Source organism: Natrix helvetica (assembly GCF_964273705.1).
Source record: "Natrix helvetica genome assembly, chromosome: 1".
In the NCBI taxonomy this organism is placed as follows: Eukaryota; Metazoa; Chordata; class Lepidosauria; order Squamata; family Natricidae; genus Natrix; species Natrix helvetica.
The window spans coordinates 47,721,383-47,730,978 of NC_138548.1; positions in this window are offsets into that span (position 1 = coordinate 47,721,383).

The window sequence follows — 9,596 nt, forward strand, 5'->3', positions numbered from 1 at the left end:
CATCAAAATTGGTGCCCTGCCCAAACTGCTACCAGTCTGGAGGAAAAGAAGTCACCCCAATCTGGTTACAGACAATATCAGGAATAGGACACCACTCTCTGGGAAGGCAGGAAGGGAGTAAAGGCTATCTTAAGGCAGGGCAATGATGAGTCTTTGCCCAAATGCTCAGCAAAGCCTGGAATAAAAATGGCAGCTTTGTTGCAGCTTCACATACCTGTATACCACAGCAAGGCCAAAAATGATCTGACTCAATTCAAACTCTATGGAAGTATAAGTATACAGGTTTAGAACTAGTTTTGAACTGGTGTAAATTGGGGTGGGTTCCAAAAATTTTTACTACTGGTTCAGTGGGCATGGCTAGATGGTGGGGGGGGCATATGACTGAGTGAGCATGGCCAACTTGACATCACTCATGCACAGTCAGTCACATGACCCCCTCACCAAGCCATGCCCACCTAAACAGCAAAAAGTTTTGATGGGGGAGGTGGGTTCACTTTGATGGGGGAGGTGGGTTCAATTTGGCTGAATAGGTAGTAACTTGGCCGGACATGTAGTTTGCAGGTGCTCCCTTAGCTCTGTCAAGGCTGGAGCCCACCCCCCACTGTCAAAACTTTTTGCCACCGTTTCGGTGGGCATGGCTTGGTGAGAGGGTAATGTGGCTGAGTGTGCATGAGTGACGTCAAGTTGGCCACACCCACTCAGTCACATGCCCCCCCTTCTAGCCACACGCACTAAACCAGTAGTAAAAATTTTTGAAACCCACCTCTTGGGGTGGGGAGGGCTCCAGCCTCACCAGAGCTAAGGGAGCACCTGCAAACTACCCAGTAAGAAAAAAAAGTTGTTGTCTTCCCAGAGTACTGCAGAGTGCTTCTGGGTGCTGGGGAAGGCAAAAACGTTTCCGTTTTTGTGAAAAACGGCCCATCTCTGGGACCTCTCTGGGACTGGCATGCACACACCATTAAAAAAAAAAAGGGGGGGGGGGAATTACATTTTTTCAATGAAAATTGTTCTATGGATGTGCAGAACAGAAAATAAAGATGGCGGTGCCCAGGATAGAACTGGTATGGTTACGTGTCTGGCTGAGTTACTACCTATTCAACCGAACTGGTCCGAATCGGTAGGAACCCACCTCTGGTGTGAAGCCCTAGTGTGCAGTTACTCTGTCAAAGTCAGACGTTTCCAAAGGGAAGATAAGTAGCATCTTTAACGTTTTTGGCAGGAAAACAACGGAAGGCTAAACCATTATGTGTTGCCATGAACAGAATTTTTATTCCAAATGAAAACATTTATGTATTTGTACGCTACTTCATATACCAAAGTATCCCAACCCACCTAAGAACAGCAAAAGGTATACAATAAAATAATACCAAAATAGTAGAAAAGAGCACTTCAAAATAATACCCAATAAAATTTATCAAGGTGGCAGTAATGAAGAAAAAAATATTTTCAACTTTCATACTGGGAAAGTCTGGAGGAACATGTAGGGTTTCAATCAATGCCTAAGAATAACAGAGTAGAAACATCCTAACAGGGCTGATTTTAAGCAAATGTTAAATAGGCATTGGCTTGGACTGCCATGTTTTAAGGGACACCAACTTTGAAAATATTTCTGAAAAGCACAATGAAAAAGCAGTAAAAGGGCACTCTATGAATCAGCATGCCTGCTCAAGTATTAAGTATAATTTTGCGGTATAAATAGAGGGAAATTATCCAAGAAAAGGAAAAAAAATTGGAAATGAAAATTGTAAGTGTAAAGTTAAAAAAAACTCAAAGAAAAGAAACAAAAGAGCGTCATTTTGGAATTCCTACGGTAACAATATCAAAAGAGGAGCCAAATCATAGGAGGCAATAGAATATGACTTTATCTAAAGTCCCAAAATGTCTAGAGCTGGCCCAGATTCCTAAATTTGGGGTGAGGAGGATTCCAGGATGTGTCTCTGCTGCAGAGAAGGTCCACACAAGTGCTCCATTCAGCAGCTCTTGTACACATACCAGGAATAAGTTAGAATCTATGATCCAGTGTAGAACAATGTGTTAGTAAAGAACGATCAAAATAATTAAGAGGCTGGAGCAAAGCATTTTTTTTGAGAAGACTATGTAACACTAGATTAGTGGTTACCTGTTGGGTAATTGTTTCAGAGATTTTTCTTTACCAGATCCTTCAATGCCTTCCACAATGGCACAGCTCCTAATGTATTGGTAAAATTCTTAAACATTCAGGGGGATATTTAGAGATGTATCTGCCTTTAAAGTAACCCATGTTGGACTGTATAGCACAATCAAACATCAGGAGGTGACCACCCAAAATGTCTAATGACATTTTGTATTATACCACAAAATCCTTTCTGATAATTTTAGTAAAATGTTCTATAAAATTTGCTACATTTCAATTCCAATCGAGTCATTGGTCCTGGATGTTGAATGCACTCTGAAAATTAGCCAGCGGTGGGCTTCAAAATTTTTAGCAAGGGGTTCTCTGCTTGGTTACTGGGTGGGTGTGGCCATGGTGGGCGTGGCCATGGTGGGCGTGGCCTGGTTGGCCTCCTGCACCACAGCGGCGTTTTTGCCTTCCCCGGGCTCCATAGGCTTACTTTGAGCTTCCAGGAGGGCAAAAATGGCCTCGCCAGGCTTTGGAGGCCGGAAACAAACTCCCGGTATGCCTGTTTTTCACCCTCCCTGAGCCTCTGTGCATGCCCTGGACTTACCTGCATCCAAAACAGGCCGTGTAGGGACTCCTGGGAGGGGAGGGGTGGGCAGGACCAGCCAGGAGTGGGATTTGGGGGTTCTCCGAACTGCACAGAATCTGAGCTAGAGGTTCTCCCGAACCCCTGAGAACTCCCAGCAGCCTATCCCTGGAGTTAGGCCATGTGAAGTATCTTGGTTCAAAATGTTTTGCCCTATGATGCACTGTTTCACCCAGTTAAAGGTTAGAGACATGAGATTTTAGTAGTATATAGATTGGAGAGCTCTTTGGCTTAGGAAAAAAGTTAAATAAGGGGGAACATGTGGAAGCCATTGTTATGGTTAGGGTGGTAGAAATGGATAGTCTCACTGTAGGCTCTCCGGAGGCATCTGCTTGATCATTGTGGGAACAGAACACTAGACTAGAACTTTCATTTCATACTCTATGGTTCTTCTTATGGTCTTATGTTAGTGATACGTCGTTCTACTTTAGCTTGAGTTATATAAGTCTCAACTTCCTTGACAGCATGAAACTCATTTGATGGTGCAAGTCAGTCCTGCAATCATTATAGGTCCAGTTGCTTTGAATACTTGAGAGCAAACACATCCAACTTAACCATGTTTTTAAAAGGAGGAGCAATAACAAATACACTACTATTCTCAGATAATTATTCAGTTCTTCTGAATAACGACCCTATAGTCAGAGATTCATTTGATTTAACACATAGACTCACAGCACAAGAATCAGAAGGCAGAGTGGTTTCTTTGGAAGCCATTATCCAAACACACAGAAAGTGTTAGAGAACAAAGGAACGGAAAGTAACATATATTTGTAAAAGATGCATAGAGAAATCCAAGAATCTAGGAATGCCAGGGCAAAGGAGAGTTCCTGTTATCAAAAGCTTACTGTAAATTGTGCTAACTTCATAAAAAGGAGACTTGAAAAACCTTGCATAATTTTCTAGTATCTCATTTTAGGATGCTGACTTCCATTTTCCTTGCCAATGAGAACCCAAAGGAAAATCAAATCAAATTAAGATTCCTTAATTGTTGGAACACAGGTAACAGGGAATTCACTTTTCAGCTAGCTGGAGAGTTTGGCTGGGAGCACTGAATTCAATCACAATATTTAAAGTTGGATGGTTCTAGCAATTAGCACTTGAATCTGTGTCTAAGCTATTTACATTCAGGCTGCTTTCAAGGGAACTGAAGGACAGGAATGATTTTGGAACTAACACGGCTTCGCTAGACTAAAGGAAAAAGTAAACATAAAATAATCATATAAGTACAGACTTAGGTTTTTTTTTAACCCCACGTCATAGTACCGAGAAAATTGGTATTGAGTACTTATACATTTTAACCTACAAAAGATGTTTGAAAAATACAGTTCCAATCATCATAAAAAGTCATTTCTGCAGTTGTATTGCAGTTCTAATCCATATGCCAGTGCAGAGCAGGGAAAAGACCATCACTGTAATAATTACCGTATTTTTCAGAGTATAAGACGCACAGGAGTATAAGATGCAGCAAATTTTTAAAAAGTGGGTAGGTAGAAAGAGGGAGAGAGAGAGAGAGAGAGAAAGAGAAATACAGTAGGTAAGTAGGGAGAGAGAGAGAGAGTAGTCAGTTAGTTAGGTAAGTAGGTAGGTAGATAAAGGGATAGAGAGAAAGAGAGAAAGAGAGATAGAGAGATAGAGAAATACAGTAAGTAGGTAGGAAGAGAGAGAAGGTAGGTAGGTAGGTAGGTAGGTAGGTAGGTAGGTAGTTAGGTAGGTAGGTAGAGGGATAGAGAGAGAGAAATACAGTAGATAGGTAGAGAGAGGGAGAGAGTAGGTAGGTAAGTAAGTAGATAGAGGGGGAGAGAGAGAAATACAGTAGGTAGGTAGGGAGAGAGTGTAAGTAGGTAGATGTTTCCAGGTGTATTTATCCATGTGCTGGAGAAGGAAGTCGCTGACAATCTGCAGCACCTAAGACTTTGTTTCTGCTGGCACAACCCTTGATCAATGTAATTTTCATCAATCAGTTAAAGAGCTTTCCAAAAGGGGGGAAAAAGTTTTTGCACCCTGCAAACCTCCCAAAAATGGCCCGTTTTTTGCGAAAACGGGCCCATTTTTTAAAAAAAAGCATGAATAGCCTACTGGGGGGGAAATGAGCAAAAATTAGCCCATTTTCCATGAAAACGGGCCCATTTTTTGTCAAAAATGCATGCATAGCCTTATGGAGGCTTATAGAGTGCTGCTGGGGGCTGCGGGGGCAAAATGGCCCATTTTTTGCTCCTTTCTGCCCCCCCTAGTACCCAAGAGCTCTCTGAAAACCTCCATAAGGGTATGCACGGCCATTTTGGTGAAGGGGGCGGGGCTTCAGGAGGCAAAAATGCTGTATTCAGTGTATAAGACACACCCAGATTTTCAGCCTCTTTTTTGAGGAAAAAAAGTGTGTCTTATATTCTGAAAAATACAGTAGCCTTTTTAATTTTTAAAGAAATTTATTCACTTGTCTCTGCAATCATACTGTGTTTACACTTAGAACATGGCCCTTGTCTATACTCTATAGCATGTTAGTTAGTCTGAGCACTCTCCTGATGTATTTATTAATAAGGTAAATATGTTATTTAAGTAAATGTATATAGTCCTTCATGTGACACAATGTTTGGGAGGCATACAAATGCACCAATAATTAAAACAGCATAACCAAACTGAAAATACCAAACACAAATCAGAATAAAGAGACAAAAAAGCCAAGCCTTCGAGATGTCAAAGAATTCACCAAACAGTAGAGCTGTTACTAAAAAGTCCAAGAATTGAAGTCAAAAGATCTGGAAATTGCCATGATCAAGGAACATTATTGTCAGGGTTCCAAATAGCATCCAAAAGTAAATCAGAGTCCAAGGCAAAGTATTGCTCAAAGTTACAATTTATTAAGAGAGCCATGTTAGCACATCTGGGAAAACCCGAATCTGAAAGCTTCCCGGTTTTCCCCACCTAGTTGAAAGTTCAAGATCTTGCCCGCACACCCACAAGTCCATCACATGGTCCAATCTCCCACTGCCATGCTAGTAGTTCCACCCAGCCAATTCTGGTCAGGTGTAGAGGTGCAGAAACAAAGGATAACCTTGACTTTCTAGAAAGAATTTTGTTGTGGCTACATCATATGTGACTCCTTACAGTCCCTCCTCCCATTTCCCCACAATAGAAAATGCATAACAGAATAATAGAAGTGTGGCAGACCAAAGACCCAAAAGAAAAGATGGCTGCAGGCCTGATAATTATTCTGAGAAGGACAGTTTGGGGTCTATCCTTTCATGGCTCCCAGATCTCACTCTGACCAAGTAATAATCCAAACTCAGCAGCATATTTGCCTTTTATTTTCAGATGAAGATTATAAAAGCCTGAAACTCCATGTGAGCTCTAGAAATTCCTGGTCTTGCAGGTGCTTCAAACTCAAGCCATACTTGACATCATTGTCTCTTCCACAGTTGCATTACTCCAGCCCCAAATGTCACATACAGCCCTGAATTGCCAAAGATTATTCAATTACTTTGAGACGAATAAAAATCGGTGTTTGAATGAGGCCCTTCCTTTTGGCAAAGGGGTAGAAGAGGTCATCTTGCCTTTTCTCCTCAGTCCCTTAACTTGGAAGCTCCAAACAGAGGACACCTTGTTGAGGGAGATGTGCGATATTGCAAACTTTGGCTGATTTCACTCCTGAGAGAGAAGCAGTATTCCTGAAGTGGGTGCAGTGGCGTAGCGTGGGTTGTCAGCACCCGGGGCAAGGCAAGTAATTTGCGCCCCCTAAAGCGAGGGCGGCCCGACTGCAGCTGCCCCTGGGTCGGCATCAGTCAAGTGAGGCTCTCCATGCTGGCCTCCTGCCTTCCTCCCGAGGAGGAGCTCGAAGGGCAGTGGGAAAAGGCTCGACTGAAGGGAAGCAGGTGCCGCGGGGGTGGGAGGCGCACCGGGGGCTTCGGGAAGGCACCGGCTTCCCGGGGCGCTCCAGGCGGAGCGGGAGGACGCGGTGGCGTTGCAGCGGCGGGCAGACGGAGCGCAGCGCCGCTCTCCTTCGGCTCCGCCTGGAGCGCCCCAGGAAGCCAGCGCCTTCCCGAAGCCCCCGGTGCGCCTCCCACCCCCGCGGCACCTGCTTCCCTTCAGTCGAGCCTTTTCCCGCTGCCCTTCGAGCTCCTCCTCGGGAGGAAAGAGACGGCCACAGTCCGGCAAAGGGCGGCGCAGGGCGAGTCAGGGCGCCCCCCCAGATGTTGCGCCCGGTGCGGCCGGCCCCCCCTGCACCCCCCACGCTACGCCACTGAGTGGGTGCGTGGAATGTAGATGTCATGAATTGTAGTTGAATACACTGAAAAACCATTGAGGTGAGTCAGGTTGCTTCAATATGTATTATTTTTTAGAAATCACATTGTTTCATTTGATTCTGCATTACAGATTGTCCTCGACTTACAACAGTTCATTTAGTGACCATTCAAAGTCACAACTGCAACTGAAAAAAGTGACTTATGATGGGTTTTCACACTTACAACCAGGATCATGTGATCAAAATTCAGACACTTGGTAACTGGCTTGTATTTATCATGGTTGCAGTGTTCTGACAAGCAAAGTCAGTGAGGAAGCCAGATTCACTTAACTACAGTGTTACTAACTTAACAACTGCAGTAATTCACTTAACAACTGTGGCAGGAAAGGTTGTAAAATGGGGCAAAACTCACTTAGCAAATGTTTCAACAGAAATTTGGGCTCAATTTTGGTCGTAAATCAAGGACTACCTGTATGGCCTGCTCATAGGCATTGCATAGCATTCTCACATGTGAAAATTTAATGGGCAAATCATCTGATGCCATATATATATATATATATATATATATATATATATATATATATATATATATATATATATATATATATATATATATATATATATATATATATATATATATATATATATATATATATATATATATATTACAAGACATGTTATGTTAGACATGCAATACAACATACTATTGCATTCTATCTAACTATCATCAGAATGGTTAATTGTGATATATATTGCTATGACTATTAATAAAAATACTGTTAAAACATCATGTCACACATGAAAGGGCACCAGTGATTTATAATGAAGGGGGTATCTATTTACACTGCAACACTCAATCAGACTATTTTAGTGATTGCAGGACTACATTAAAAACTATAAATAGGATTTCCTTACTCATGCCTAGGCTGCCTTTTCTTAAAGTCTTGGCATGTGGCCTAACAAGGAAGAAAAACAGTAAATAAGATACAAAAACATAATGGCTTAAAAGGAACTTGATATGCTCCTAGCACTAATGAGTTTATTTGACGTAACCTTTGTGAATTGTGGAAGCTGAAGCTTGAACTTAAACGCCATGGTTACTTATTTTCAATACCTTTACAAATCCTCTTTGTGTCAGATATCCTACATATCTTCCCCACAGAGTCTTGCAGATAGATTGTGCATGTTATGTTCAGAATGGCTTTTGCAGGGTTATATGTATTTCTTACAGATCTTGAGCAGTGTTGCTCAACCTTAATCACTTTCAGGTGAATGGACTTCAACTCGCAGAAATTCCCAGCCAGGTATGAATTCTGGGAGTTGAAGTCCATTCATCTTACAGTGGCTAAGGTGGAGCAATACTAATCATGAGCATAACTCCCACCCTCGGTCCTCCAAATCTTTTCACCAAGCTGCATATTTTTATGTTTGGGGTGGCTATTATTAAATATTAAAGATCAAGTATGGCCTTATCTAAATTCAAAACTTATTGTCTGAGCACTGTGGTTAAATTATATTGTTGGTTAAGTCCCACTCTAGTAGAGGTGGGTTCCTACCGGTTCGTACCAGTTCGGCCGAATAGGTAGTAACTTGGCCTGCTACGCCTCCAAACTGGTTCATCTTGTTTTTTGTTTCTGCGCAGAAGCATTTTTTGTATTACTGTGCATGCGCGCATAGTGCACATCAAGCGCATGCGGAGCGCATCCTGAGCAAACCAGCAGTAGCAGCAGCTGGAACCCATCCCTGCACTCTACTGATACCACATAAGTAACACTGGCTTCCCTGTAGTATTTGTACGGTACATTCAAAAGAGGAACATACAATTACTTCTGCCTGTGAATATTTTACTCTGTATTTAAATGCCTCTGGAGAAGCTGGTGTCATGGTGCATCAGCAGGGAGATATCCAAAATGTGAGCACTTTGGAGTCATGATAGCGGAATGAGACCTAAGTGGAAAATGAAACCAACAATTAACCATAGTTTCCAATTTTATTCAGCACATTATTAGAAATGATGGTCATTCTGCGTTCCAACAGGAAAAGTGCCAATTATGATCAAAGAACCATGCAAAGAAGGGGCCAAGAGGGTAGCATATATGTTTATTAATGTGACCTAGTGGTGTTCTTCAAAGAAAACTCCACTAGTATCAATGACAGCATTTGTAGAAATGCAAATAACAACTCTGGAGAGTAGATCTGCAGTTACTCTAACGTTGAAAGATTGCTTGTGCTTTCCTGTAAGCCAGTGGTTCTCAACCTGTGGGTTGGGGCCCCTTTGGGGGTCGAACGATCCTTTCACCTAAGACCATCGGAAAACACATATTTTTGAAAAAATACGGAAAACATAAAACAATTTTATGGTTGGGGGTCACCACAACATGAGGAACTGTATTAAAGGGTCGCGACATTGGGAAGGTTGAGAACCACTGCTGTAAGCTGTCATTTACCTAAAAATGTGCATAATAACTCCATTAATGCAATAGCATTTTAATTATAATTGCATTTCATTCAAGAGCCTATTTACAATTATTGCCAGGTTTACTTTGACCCTAGAATATTCGGTCTCTAGATTGAATTCGGTCAGTGGTTTTCAAGCAACCTAATATCTAACATTC